This window comes from Rutidosis leptorrhynchoides, chromosome 2 (assembly GCF_046630445.1).
Source record: "Rutidosis leptorrhynchoides isolate AG116_Rl617_1_P2 chromosome 2, CSIRO_AGI_Rlap_v1, whole genome shotgun sequence".
NCBI classification, from domain to species: domain Eukaryota; kingdom Viridiplantae; phylum Streptophyta; class Magnoliopsida; order Asterales; family Asteraceae; genus Rutidosis; species Rutidosis leptorrhynchoides.
This window is the reverse complement of record NC_092334.1, coordinates 404,827,859-404,843,752: the sequence shown is the minus strand read 5'-3', so window position 1 is coordinate 404,843,752 and position 15,894 is coordinate 404,827,859.

Below are 15,894 nucleotides of genomic sequence, written 5' to 3'. Positions count from 1 at the left end.
GTCTGGACTTCGACCGTGTTTACTTGAAAAATGATTGCTTAACAAATTTTGTTGGAAACTATATATTTTTAACATGTGAATATTATGTGATATATTAATCTCTTAACGCGTTTGATATTATGTGATAGATGTCTACCTCTAGAACAAGTCCCATTGACTCACCTAATAATAATGAAGAGTCAAATGTAAATTGGAATGATTCGTGGACTGATTCACAAGTTCCCGAAGAGGAACCGGAAGAAGAGTCGGAACCGGAAGAAGAATCGGAACCGGAAGAAGAATCGGAACCGGATGAAGAAATAGAACCGGTGGGGGAAATAATAAAACGGTTAAGTAAAAGAAAATCCTCAACCAACCGACCAAGGTTAATTATGGTCAATGGTGTTTCCGCCAAGGAAGCAAAATATTGGGAGGATTACCAATTCTCCGATGAATCGGATTCCGACGAGAATTCCGATGATGTTATAGAAATTACCCCAACTGAATTTAAAAAGGCAAAAGAAAATAATAAGGGAAAGGGCATAAAAATAGAGAAATCTAATTCCAACCCCGATGAACTTTATATGTATCGTCAACGCCCGAAGTCCTTAAGTTGTAACAATGACCCGGGAACCTCTAAACCACCAGGTTTTTCTAAACCAATGTGGACAACGACGGCTCGTATTAGGGGAACATCATATATCCCTAGAAACTTGGCAAAACGAACCAAAACCGAAGAAGAAGAAACGAGCGAGTCGGAATAAGATAGTTGTATTCGTGTGGTGTAATATATGTAATATAGTGTTCGAATGCTTTATGATATATGTAAAAATTGCTTGTATTAATAAGTATTTTTTATGAATCTAACTCTTGTCTATTTTACAGTTTAAAAACACAAAATGGATAGACAACCCAATATTTTAAGAGACCTACCCGGAGACATGATTGATGAAATCTTGTCTAGAGTCGGCCAGAATTCCTCGGCACAACTATTTAAGGCGAGATCAGTTTGTAAGACATTCGAAGAACGTTCCAAGAATGTCTTGGTTTATAAGAGACTTTCATTTGAAAGATGGGGATATCACATTGGGAAACCCATAAGTTACGATGTGTTTACTTTGACGCATATATTGCGGGGAACCCAAATGCTATTTTACGCAACGGGTTAAGAAATTATTTTGACTCAATATATCCGAATATTGGACTTCGTGATTTAGAAAAAGCGGCTAACATGCAACATAAAGAAGCATGTTATGCTTACGGATTAGTAATGTTCGCTTCTCACCAAAGTGAGAACAAGAACATCGGGCTACAATTATTAAACAAAACGTTTTCACAAGTGACGGAGTCGGTAATTGGGGTAAGAAATGAGGTTTTTAGATTATTACGGGACTGTTGGACATTACGTAACCCTCGTCCCTTTGACGACGTTACAACACGCTGTCTTATCAACGGCCATAACGGTTATGTTGCACAAGACCAAGGATGGGAAGTAGTCCTAGTAAAACCAGAATGCATGACTTGTTTCTGGACGTATGAATTACGTGTCTTTATTGCCTTTGCTGAACGACTTGTGTACTAGCTAGAATTATCTTCACAACTATCTTGTATCAAAGTTACTGTGTGCTATATTTCATGCTTTATGTAAAATAAGCGGTATTGTAAGTTTGTAAAATATTGTATAAAAGTTTGAACGCGAAATATTATTATAATCAGTTTTTCATATAGAATTGTAGTAGTTGAATTGTATATTAGCTACTAAGTATGAACTTAACGGGTAGGTACTACCCGAATTTAAACTTATAAAACGCTAATATGAAGAAAAAGCTTTTATAAATGAGTTCATATTATGCTACGAAATACTATTAACTACTCTTAATATTCTGTATGATTAACTTGTTCCATTTAACTATTTTGAAGGAAATGGCACCGACTACTCGACACACCGTGAATATGAATGAAGAGGAATTCCGTACTTTTCTAGCTTCAAACATAGCCGCAGTACAGGCTGCGCTACATACCAACAATAACCTTGGATCTAGCAGTACAGGAAATCATGTAGGATGCACCTACAAAGAATTCACTGCCTGCAAACCTTTGGAATTTGATGGAACCAAAGGACCGATCGGATTGAAACGGTGGACCGAGAAGGTCGAATCGGTGTTTGCCATAAGTAAGTGTACTGAAGAGGACAAAGTAAAGTACGCTACGCATACCTTCACAGGTTCTGCGTTAACATGGTGGAATACCTATCTAGAGCAAGTGGGACAAGACGATGCGTACGCACTACCGTGGTCAGCATTCAAGCACTTGATGAACGAGAAGTACCGTCCCAGAACCGAGGTCAATAAGCTCAAGACAGAACTTAGAGGGTTACGAACCCAAGGATTTGATATTACCACGTACGAAAGACTATTCACAAAATTGTGCCTATTGTGTCCGGGAGCATTCGAAGATGAGGAAGTGAAGATCGACGCGTTTGTGAAAGGATTACCGGAAAGAATCCAAGAAGATATAAGTTCACACGAGCCCGCCTCCATACAACAGGCATGTAGAATGGCTCACAAACTCGTGAACCAAATTGAAGAAAGAATTAAAGAACAGACTGCTGAAGAGGCCAATGTGAAGCAAGTCAAAAGAAAGTGGGAGGAAAACGGTGATAAGAATCACCAATACAACAACAACAGCAATTACAACAATAATCGCAACAATTATCCCAACAATCGCAACATCAATCGCAACTACAACAAACGGCCCAACAACAACAACAACAACAGCAACTACAACAATCATCCCAACAACAATAATAACCGCAACAACAACAACAATCAGGAGCAGCTATGCCAAAGGTGTGAAAAGAATCACTCGGGGTTCTGCACCAAATTTTGCAACAAGTGTAAAAGAAATGGTCATAGCGCGGCGAAGTGTGAGGTCTACGGACCAGGGGTTAATAGAACGAAAGGAACAAATGGTGTCGGAACGAGTAATGGCGGAGCAAGTAGTGTCGGAGCAAGTTATGCCAATGTAGTTTGTTATAAATGTGGAAAACCGGGCCACATTATTAGAAATTGCCCGAACCAGGAGAACACGAATGGACAAGGCCGTGGAAGAGTTTTCAATATTAATGCGGCAGAGGCACAGGAAGACCCGGAGCTTGTTACGGGTACGTTTCTTATTGACAATAAATCTGCTTACGTTTTATTTGATTCGGGTGCGATAGAAGCTATATGAGTAGAGATTTTTGTGCTAAATTAAGTTGTCCATTGACGCCTTTGGATAGTAAATTTTTACTCGAATTAGCAAATGGTAAATTAATTTCAGCAGATAATATATGTCGGAATCGAGAAATTAAACTGGTTAGTGAAACATTTAAGATTGATTTGATACCAGTAGAGTTAGGGAGTTTTGATGTGATAATCGGTATGGACTGGTTGAAAGAAGTGAAAGCGGAGATCGTTTGTTACAAAAATGCAATTCGCATTATACGAGAAAAAGGAAAACCCTTAATGGTGTACGGAGAAAAGGGCAACACGAAGCTATATCTTATTAGTAATTTGAAGGCACAAAAACTAATAAGAAAAGGTTGCTATGCTGTTCTAGCACACGTCGAGAAAGTACAAACTGAAGAAAAGAGCATCAATGATGTTCCCGTCGCAAAAGAATTTCCTGATGTATTTCCGAAAGAATTACCGGGATTACCCCCACATCGATCCGTTGAATTTCAAATAGATCTTGTACCAGGAGCTGCACCAATAGCTCGTGCTCCTTACAGACTCGCACCCAGCGAGATGAAAGAACTACAAAGCCAATTACAAGAACTTTTAGAGCGTGGTTTCATTCGACCAAGCACATCACCGTGGGGAGCTCCTGTTTTGTTTGTCAAGAAGAAAGATGGTACATTCAGGTTGTGTATCGACTACCGAGAGTTGAACAAACTTACCATCAAGAACCGCTACTCACTACCGAGAATCGACGACTTATTTGATCAACTACAAGGCTCGTCTGTTTATTCAAAGATTGACTTACGTTCCGGGTATCATCAAATGCGGGTGAAAGAAGATGATATTCCAAAGACTGCTTTCAGAACACGTTACGGTCATTACGAGTTTATGGTCATGCCGTTTGGTTTAACTAATGCACCAGCTGTGTTCACGGACCTTATGAACCGAGTGTGTGGACCATACCTTGACAAGTTTGTCATTGTTTTCATTGATGACATACTTATTTACTCAAAGAATGACCAAGAACACGGTGAACATTTGAGAAAGGTGCTAGAAGTATTGAGGAAGGAAGAATTGTACGCTAAGTTTTCAAAGTGTGCATTTTGGTTGGAAGAAGTTCAATTCCTCGGTCACATAGTGAACAAAGAAGGTATTAAGGTGGATCCGGCAAAGATAGAAACTGTTGAAAAGTGGGAAACCCCGAAAACTCAAAAACACATACGCCAGTTTTTAGGACTAGCTGGTTACTACAGAAGGTTCATCCAAGACTTTTCCAGAATAGCAAAACCCTTGACTGCATTAACGCATAAAGGGAAGAAATTTGAATGGAATGATGAACAAGAGAAAGCGTTTCAGTTATTGAAGAAAAAGCTAACTACGGAACCTATATTGTCATTGCCTGAAGGGAATGATGATTTTGTGATTTATTGTGATGCATCAAAGCAAGGTCTCGGTTGTGTATTAATGCAACGAACGAAGGTGATTGCTTATGCGTCTAGACAATTGAAGATTCACGAACAAAATTATACGACGCATGATTTGGAATTAGGCGCGGTTGTTTTTGCATTAAAGACTTGGAGGCACTACTTATATGGGGTCAAAAGTATTATATATACCGACCACAAAAGTCTTCAACACATATTTAATCAGAAACAACTGAATATGAGGCAGCGTAGGTGGATTGAATTATTGAATGATTACGACTTTGAGATTCGTTACCACCCGGGGAAGGCAAATGTGGTAGCCGATGCTTTGAGCAGGAAGGACAGAGAACCCATTCGAGTAAAATCTATGAATATAATGATTCATAATAACATTACTACTCAAATAAAGGAGGCGCAACAAGGAGTTTTAAAAGAGGGAAATTTAAAGGATGAAATACCCAAAGGATCGGAGAAGCATCTTAATATTCGGGAAGACGGAACCCGGTATAGGGCTGAAAGGATTTGGGTACCAAAATTTGGAGATATGAGAGAAATGGTACTTAGAGAAGCTCATAAAACCAGATACTCAATACATCCTGGAACGGGGAAGATGTACAAGGATCTCAAGAAACATTTTTGGTGGCCGGGTATGAAAGCCGATGTTGCTAAATACGTAGGAGAATGTTTGACGTGTTCTAAGGTCAAAGCTGAGCATCAGAAACCATCAGGTCTACTTCAACAACCCGAAATCCCGGAATGGAAATGGGAAAACATTACCATGGATTTCATCACTAAATTGCCAAGGAGTGCAAGTGGTTTTGATACTATTTGGGTAATAGTTGACCGTCTCACCAAATCAGCACACTTCTTGCCAATAAGAGAAGATGACAAGATGGAGAAGTTAGCACGACTGTATTTGAAGGAAGTCATCTCCAGACATGGAATACCAATCTCTATTATCTCTGATAGGGATGGCAGATTTATTTCAAGATTCTGGCAGACATTACAGCAAGCATTAGGAACTCGTCTAGACATGAGTACTGCCTATCATCCACAAACTGATGGGCAGAGCGAAAGGACGATACAAACGCTTGAAGACATGCTACGAGCATGTGTTATTGATTTCGGAAACAGTTGGGATCGACATCTACCGTTAGCAGAATTTTCCTACAACAACAGCTACCATTCAAGCATTGAGATGGCGCCGTTTGAAGCACTTTATGGTAGAAAGTGCAGGTCTCCGATTTGTTGGAGTGAAGTGGGGGATAGACAGATTACGGGTCCGGAGATTATACAAGAAACTACCGAGAAGATCATCCAAATTCAACAACGGTTGAAAACCGCCCAAAGTCGACAAAAGAGCTACCCTGACATTAAAAGAAAAGATATAGAATTTGAAATTGGAGAGATGGTCATGCTTAAAGTTGCACCTTGGAAAGGCGTTGTTCGATTTGGTAAACGAGGGAAATTAAATCCAAGGTATATTGGACCATTCAAGATTATTGATCGTATCGGACCAGTAGCTTACCGACTAGAATTACCTCAACAACTCGCGGCTGTACATAACACTTTCCACGTCTCGAATTTAAAGAAATGTTTTGCTAAAGAAGATCTCACTATTCCGTTAGATGAAATCCAAATCAACGAAAAACTTCAATTCATCGAAGAACCCGTCGAAATAATGGATCGTGAGGTTAAAAGACTTAAGCAAAACAAGATACCAATTGTTAAGGTTTGATGGAATGCTCGTAGAGGACCCGAGTTCACCTGGGAGCGTGAAGATCAGATGAAGAAGAAATACCCGCATCTATTTCCAGAAGATTCGTCAACACCTTCAACATCTTAAAATTTCGGGACGAAATTTATTTAACGGGTAGGTACTGTAGTGACCCGAACTTTTCCATGTTTATATATATTAATTGAGATTGATATTTACATGATTAAATGTTTCCAACATGTTAAGCAATCATACTTGTTAAGACTTGATTAATTGAAATATGTTTCATATAGACAATTGACCACCCAAGTTGACCGGTGATTCACGAACGTTAAAACTTGTAAAAACTATATGATGACATATATATGGATATATATATAGTTAACATGATACTATGATAAGTAAACATATCATTAAGTATATTAACAATGAACTACATATGTAAAAACAAGACTTCTAACTTAATGATTTTTAAACGAGACATATATGTAACGATTATCGTTGTAAAGACATTTAATGTATATATATCATATTAAGAGATATTCATACATGATAATATCATGATAATATAATAATTTAAAATCTCATTTGATATTATAAACATTGGGTTAACAACATTTAACAAGATCGTTAACCTAAAGGTTTCAAAACAACACTTACATGTAACGACTAACGATGACTTAACGACTCAGTTAAAATGTATATACATGTAGTGTTTTAATATGTATTTATACACTTTTGAAAGACTTCAATACACTTATCAAAATACTTCTACTTAACAAAAATGCTTACAATTACATCCTCGTTCAGTTTCATCAACAATTCTACTCGTATGCACCCGTATTCGTACTCGTACAATACACAGCTTTTAGATGTATGTACTATTGGTATATACACTCCAATGATCAGCTCTTAGCAGCCCATGTGAGTCACCTAACACATGTGGGAACCATCATTTGGCAACTAGCATGAAATATCTCATAAAATTACAAAAATATGAGTAATCATTCATGACTTATTTACATGAAAATAAAATTACATATCCTTTATATCTAATCCATACACCAACGACCAAAAACACCTAAAAACACTTTCATTCTTCAATTTTCTTCATCTAATTGATCTCTCTCAAGTTCTATCTTCAAGTTCTAAGTGTTCTTCATAAATTCCAAAAGTTCTAGTTTCATAAAATCAAGAATACTTTCAAGTTTGCTAGCTCACTTCCAATCTTGTAAGGTGATCATCCAACCTCAAGAAATCTTTGTTTCTTACAGTAGGTTATCATTCTAATACAAGGTAATAATCATATTCAAACTTTGGTTCAATTTCTATAACTATAACAATCTTATTTCAAGTGATGATCTTACTTGAACTTGTTTTCGTGTCATGATTCTGCTTCAAGAACTTCGAGCCATCCAAGGATCCATTGAAGCTAGATCCATTTTTCTCTTTTCCAGTAGGTTTATCCAAGGAACTTAAGGTAGTAATGATGTTCATAACATCATTCGATTCATACATATAAAGCTATCTTATTCGAAGGTTTAAACTTGTAATCACTAGAACATAGTTTAGTTAATTCTAAACTTGTTCGCAAACAAAAGTTAATCCTTCTAACTTGACTTTTAAAATCAACTAAACACATGTTCTATATCTATATGATATGCTAACTTAATGATTTAAAACCTGAAAACACGAAAAACACCGTAAAACCGGATTTACGCCGTCGTAGTAACACCGCGGGCTGTTTTGGGTTAGTTAATTAAAAACTATGATAAAATTTGATTTTAAAGTTGTTATTCTGAGAAAATGATTTTTATTATGAACATGAAACTATATCCAAAAATTATGATTAAACTCAAAGTGGAAGTATGTTTTCTAAAATGGTCATCTAGACGTCGTTCTTTCGACTGAAATGACTACCTTTACAAAAACGACTTGTAACTTATTTTTCCGACTATAAACCTATACTTTTCTGTTTAGATTCATAAAATAGAGTTCAATATGAAACCATAGCAATTTGATTCACTCAAAACGGATTTAAAATGAAGAAGTTATGGGTAAAACAAGATTGGATAATTTTTCTCATTTTAGCTACGTGAAAATTGGTAACAAATCTATTCCAACCATAACTTAATCAACTTGTATTGTATATTATGTAATCTTGAGATACCATAGACACGTATACAATGTTTCGACCTATCATGTCGACACATCTATATATATTTCAGAACAACCATAGACACTCTATATGTGAATGTTGGAGTTAGCTATACAGGGTTGAGGTTGATTCCAAAATATATATAGTTTGAGTTGTGATCAATACTGAGATACGTATACACTGGGTCGTGGATTGATTCAAGATAATATTTATCGATTTATTTCTGTACATCTAACTGTGGACAACTAGTTGTAGGTTACTAACGAGGACAGCTGACTTAATAAACTTAAAACATCAAAATATATTAAAAGTGTTGTAAATATATTTTGAACATACTTTGATATATATGTATATATTGTTATAGGTTCGTGAATCAACCAGTGGCCAAGTCTTACTTCCCGACGAAGTAAAAATCTGTGAAAGTGAGTTATAGTCCCACTTTTAAAATCTAATATTTTTGGGATGAGAATACATGCAGGTTTTATAAATGATTTACAAAATAGACACAAGTACGTGAAACTACATTCTATGGTTGAATTATCGAAATCGAATATGCCCCTTTTTATTAAGTCTGGTAATCTAAGAATTAGGGAACAGACACCCTAATTGACGCGAATCCTAAAGATAGATCTATTGGGCCTAACAAACCCCATCCAAAGTACCGGATGCTTTAGTACTTCGAAATTTATATCATATCCGAAGGGTGTCCCGGAATGATGGGGATATTCTTATATATGCATCTTGTTATTGTCGGTTACCAGGTGTTCACCATATGAATGATTTTTATCTCTATGTATGGGATGTGTATTGAAATATGAAATCTTGTGGTCTATTGTTACGATTTGATATATATAGGTTAAACCTATAACTCACCAACATTTTTGTTGACGTTTAAAGCATGTTTATTCTCAGGTGAATATTAAGAGCTTCCGCTGTTGCATACTAAAATAAGGACAAGATTTGGAGTCCATGTTTGTATGATATTGTGTAAAAACTGCATTCAAGAAACTGATTTCGATGTAACATATTTGTATTGTAAACCATTATGTAATGGTCGTGTGTAAACAGGATATTTTAGATTATCATTATTTGATAATCTACGTAAAGCTTTTTAAACCTTTATTTATGAAATAAAGGTTATGGTTTGTTTTAAAAATGAATGCAGTCTTTGAAAAACGTCTCATATAGAGGTCAAAACCTCGCAACGAAATCAATTAATATGGAACGTTTTTAATCAATAAGAACGGGACATTTCATAATGTAAAGCTCGTGAGAGACACGTGTATGCAATATAGGATTTGTTCCTCCAAAATGTTTGGAGTTAGATACTTCTGAGCTCCTCGATGAATGAATAAGATATTTGTGTGGCCGCACCCAGATGTAATTAAGATGATACTTAATTAATTTGGTGATCTAATTCAGTTCTAAGATCGAGAAATAAAATTGTCAAACAAACGAGAATGACCGATGATCCATATCTCAAGTTTAACTAAAGTATCTGAAACAAAGAGACGAATGACATTTAACACTTACCATAAACAGTTTCGAGAAACTACCCTCACGTGAATTTGGGGACAATGACGTGTTGCTAGACGCTTACCATTGTTTGTATAGTTACTTGGTGTTGTGCCATGCACAAGTAAGAGTCTAGTCTGTAGGATTAATGTGCAAGGTACAACATATAACTAACAATTTACATGAATAGTAAATCAAAATTAATTCATTTACTATTCATATGAATAGTAAATGAAACGAAATTAATTAATTTACAATTTACATGAAAGCGACATGATAAAAATTATTAATTATAAGTTACATAACATACCCCTAAAGTATTTGAGAAATATGACTTTTTAAAACCAAATCAAACGAAATATGATATTACACACAAAGAAATCGAAAACAATATATTCTTTTGATTTGCTTTTTGCTACCAAACAAACGGAGCATATCATATATTCATATATATATGATCGTTGGGTTATGAGATCAGTAAGAGAGAAGAGAGGGAAAATAACATATTTATTTTGCTTTCCTTTAATAAATCTCAACATACATACGGAGTATTATCGATTAATGTATTAATATAATTGGATTATATTAATACGATATTTGAGTTTGGACTAGCATCCATTGACGGTCGTTTGAAGTGTAGTGTGGACTATCCAAAGAGACGGTCATACTTTTGATCGTAAGTTTCTCTCCGTCTCATCAATTTCTCCAAGAAAGGTATATCGTTAACTCCTCTTTTGTTTTTATATTCATCACAATTATTATGGTGTAATTGGATCATTGGGAAAGATTAATCGTGTGCATGTTTTTATTTAATCTTTTAAAAGGTTTATATAACAATAAAAGATTATTTTAGCTATCCGCTGCGTTAATCTGACTAAAAGTACACACGGTTTTCCATCGATTTATACTTAATACCCATAAGCTTATTAAACCAAGCACATTACAATCTTGTTAATAATTTTAGTGCATTTGTGACTTTTAGGATCAAAGATTTTTCACAAGTTATATGAAACGAGCCAGAAGTGTGGGGCGCACTAGTAGTATACACTGGTTTAAACTAATTTTAACTACCACTAAATATTTGGGGCTCAGGTGACAAGGGGACTCGCCCCTTTGCGGGTTTTAGGGGTCAAACTAAAAAAATCGTACATATATGTTTTATGTCCATATTATATGGAGAAATTGGATATATTTATATAATGTACGCAATCTAACGGGTTATTTTACGTATGTTTTCGATTTTTACATAATCACTTTAAATTGTGCGTGAAGTTAGAACTTTAGATATCTTCTAAGCATGCCACACTCACAGTATGCTCTATTTTTTCGACTTAAATTGAAAAGGTATGCTAATTGGAACGAAAGTTGGGAATTAGATGGCACGCCAAACCTTTTTAGGTATGCCAAATATTTATGGTTTAAAGGATGAGAAACGTTCTTCACTCGAGATATGCATTATTGAGGTCTATATAAGGACGAAAAGCGGTGCAACTTGGGTTATGATTTGATAATATTAAAATTGATAAATTCACTAATGACGTTCATGGCATCAAAACCGCAAAAGTAACTTCTGATTTAAAAGTTGTAATTGCATTATAATTTGTAATTGATCTTGCACACTATGGGATCGGATTTCGTGGCGTTTCTCATGAACTCCTTCAAGTGGAATTGTTGTTATGAAGATTTATCGACTTTGTCAATAACTGATCCTAAATTTTGGACTCCACTAATGTTTGTGATTCTTACAAAGAGGCAACCATTGTTCTCAATAAATGCCACCCTCCTAGAAGACTAGTAGTTATTGGCATGGAGCCATGACAATTATTTATCTCTTGGCCGCCTATATAATGAAGGGGTGATGATGTGTACACATCAATTTTTGTTATATATATATAATTAATCATACTTTACTGTGTTGTATTGTAAAACATGATTGGTTGTGTACATAACAAAAATGATTATGTACATATGAATCCATATAATGAAGACTTGGTGCTAATTCTACACGTAGAGAAATACTCCACCTCGTATAGTCGTTGATTAACTCTTTGTCTTCACACATCGATTGTCTTTACATCCAACAGAATTTGCACGTTTACAGGATGAATTAAGCTTGATTATCCATAACTCTTTTGTCACACAATCACTTCCGCTTAGATCATATTTTGACTTCACCACCACCCGTACTTAACATAAATACGTAATACAACGATTTAATAATATTCAAATCATATCAATGCTTCACACCTAAAGTACAATTACAGTTTACGATTTACAACAATACAAAGTTAGGCAGCACACCGCCCACGCATTACGAAAATCCACGTGACTTACGAAAGCCTTCATTTTTGGACCCACAAATTTTATATGAAAAAATTACGCCGGTAGTACCTGTGGTTTGTTGTCTTTTTCATCAGAGCACCTGTGTTTTTTTTTTTTTTTTTATCCTCAATGGTACTTGTGGTTTGATTTAGGAATGCAGATGGTACCTGATGCTAACAGCCGTCAATCTACTAATGTCAAGCCCTCACATGTGCCACGCATGTGGGGGCATATTCGTCAATTGAACTATTATTTGCCAATATAAAAAGTTGTATGCTGCTGTTACTTCTACGTTCCCAATTACCCAAACATAAACCCTAATTCACGAGTCCAAATAGATACCAATTACCCATCTCGTTCCTAATTCAAAATATCAGGTAATCATGGTTGTTTGCAGGTGTGGTAAAGTTGCTGTAATTCGTTGTTCTTGGACAAATCTTAATCCTGGTAGACGTTATTATGATTGACCTATTAAGGTATTATTCTATTTTTTTTCTTCATCAAATACTTCTAAACGATCTGTAATGATAAAATTCTATTGTTTTTGTCCATAGTGGTCAAATTGCCCTTTTATTGCTTGGTACGATCCACCGATGGGAGAACGAGCAGCAGTTGTAATTGGGGGTTTGTTGAACTCGAAGAACAAGCTTGAAACAGAGGTCAAGACCTTCAAAAGTCGAAATTTGCTTATGAAGCTTCTATGTGTGATGTTAAAGCTAAGGGGTATAAAATACTATTAAATTTTACAACTAAAAACTATTAAATACGATACAATTTTACACAAGATATTTATTTATTTATAGAATGAATATACTTAAACCTTGCTACAACACTTATAGGCAGTGTACCTAATCGTACAGTAGTGTAGTTTTTAGTAAGTCCGGTTCGTTCCACAGGGAAAATCTTTAAACAAAGCTAAACGCTATATTAGTTTTAATTTATAAAAATACAAATATATAAATAAGTAATATTATTATTATAAAGGGGAGTTTTTACCGTTTAATGACCGGTTTGTCGATTTTAAAACTTTAGTCGCAGTTAAAACCTAATGTAAAATAATAAAAATAAATAAAACTTAATTTAAAGCGTAAAGTAAATAACGATAATGAAATTGCGATAAATAAAAGTGCGATAAAATAAACTTGCGATAATTAAAAATACGATAATTAAAAGTGCAGTTAAATACAATAAATAAAAGTAAAATAATTAAAAGTGCAATTAAATGTAAAATAAAGGAAATTAAATATGAAATAAAATAATTATGCTTATTTAAACTTCCGTAATCATGATGTTTGACGTGTTGATTTTAGTTTTATGCCCATGGGTTAATTGTCCTTTGTCCTGGATTATTTAATATGTCCGTCTGGTTTTTGTCCATAACAGTCCATCGGTCATAAATTTAAGGTGCGAGTATCCTCGTCAAATTATCTTTATACCCGAAGTCAAATATTCCAACTAATTGGGGACTTAAACTGTAACAAGATTTTAATACTTTGTTTAATAATTACACCAGGATATCGACTGTGTGTAACCCAATGTTTTAATACTTTGTTAACAATTAGACCAAGTGTCCTTGTATATAATTACACTCATGTTTTAATAATTCTAGTGACTATTAATCCATTTCCGTGTCCGGTTAAATGAACGATTATTCGTACATATAAATACCCCGCCCATCGTGTCCGATCGAGTGTATATGGTTATTTATAGGGACGTCCAATTGTAAATCTTTATATTAAAATTAACAAATTATCATTTAGTTAAACAAATAGAAAGCCCATTAATAGCCCATAGTCTAATTTCCACAAGTGTCGTTCTTTTGTCCAAACCCCAATTATGGTACAAAACTCAATTACCCAATTTTAGTAATTAGCCCAACATCATGATTACTTCGATTTAAATAAGCATAATAATAACTTAGCTACGAGACATTAATGTAAAAAGGTTGAACATAACTTACAATGATTAAAAATAGCGTAGCGTTACACGGACAGAATTTCGACTTACACCCTTACAACATTCGCTAACATACCCTTATTATTAGAATTTAAAATTAAAATTAAAATATAAATATATATATATATATATATATATATATATATATATATATATATATATATATATATATATATATATATATATATATATATATATATATATATATATACGTTTACATATAGATAGAGAGATTGATGGATGATATTGATGAACCAAACACTCGTTTTTATAGGGCATGTGGGCGGGAAAAGGTGCTCATGCGATCGCATGAGCTTTGCCCTTCAGGCTCATGCGATCGCATGGCCAGCTGGGGAGGCTCAAAAGTCTACAAAAACGTGGGCTGCTTATTTATTTATTATATAATATAATATATATATAATTAAATTTAATTATATATATATTATATTATATTCTTGTACTCCATTGATTTGTAATTTTTAGTCCGTTGCGTAGAGCGTTGAGAGTTGACTCTGGTCCCGGTTCCGGATTTTCGAACGTCCTTGCGTATAATTTAATATCTTGTACTTTGCGTTTTGAATCTTGTACTCTTGTGATTTTGAGACGTTTCTTATCAATAATTAGAACCTCTTTGATTGTACTTTGTACTTTTGAGCTTTTTGGTCGTTTGCGTCTTCAATTCGTCGAATATGTCTTTTGTCTTCACCTTTTATTATTTAAACGAATATCACTTGTAAATAGAACAATTGCAACTAAAAGCTTGTCTTTCTTCAGGAATAATGCTATGAATATATGTTCGTTTTTAGCATTATCAAATATTCCCACACTTGAGCGTTGCTTGTCCTCAAGCAATATAGTCTTGAAATACTAGAATCACTTCTTTATTCTTCACACTTTGTACATCAGTGATTTTTTTTACGGCGGTATAAACAATGATAGTAACGGTGTGGTTTACAGTCCCACATGACTATAAAAATTTAGATCCTTTAAGAAAATTGGATCTTTATGAAAACATTTGATCTTTTTGAAAATTCAATCTAGTTTTTACCCTAGATAAGTTTTCTGGAATAACCCTTCACCGGTGTTTGCAAAATATTTTTGTGGGTTTGGTGGGTTTCAGATTTGAAAATTTTAGCTCAAGACTTGCGGTTTTGTGTCACCCACTTGCTAACCTTGTATTAGGAAAGCAACACGTCCAGTATACTTGCTCCGTATATTACCTTTCGATAAACTACCGTCCGGTTGTAAAGGAAAGCGTTGAACAAGCAACTGTTAAGGCAATGTCCCCTGATATTCTTTTAATTATGGTCTATAACGTGTCGGACGCAATTACTATCATTGGTAGGAGCAATAGTAAAGCTCACCCTTATAATTTTTCGGTCTGGCACAAGGTCCTGTCTTTGACCATGCTATGCAACCACCGTTCTTACGGTTGACACCCGATTTGGTTCAGGTGACCTAATGAATTCCAGGTGAATTCCTAGGATTTTACGTTCAATGGTAATGAATGCATTGAAAATGAGTTTTTAGAAAACAAATCGGTTTGTAATTTTGATCAAAATATTTTCTCGTTCAAGCTCGAGTTTAGATATCATTAAATTC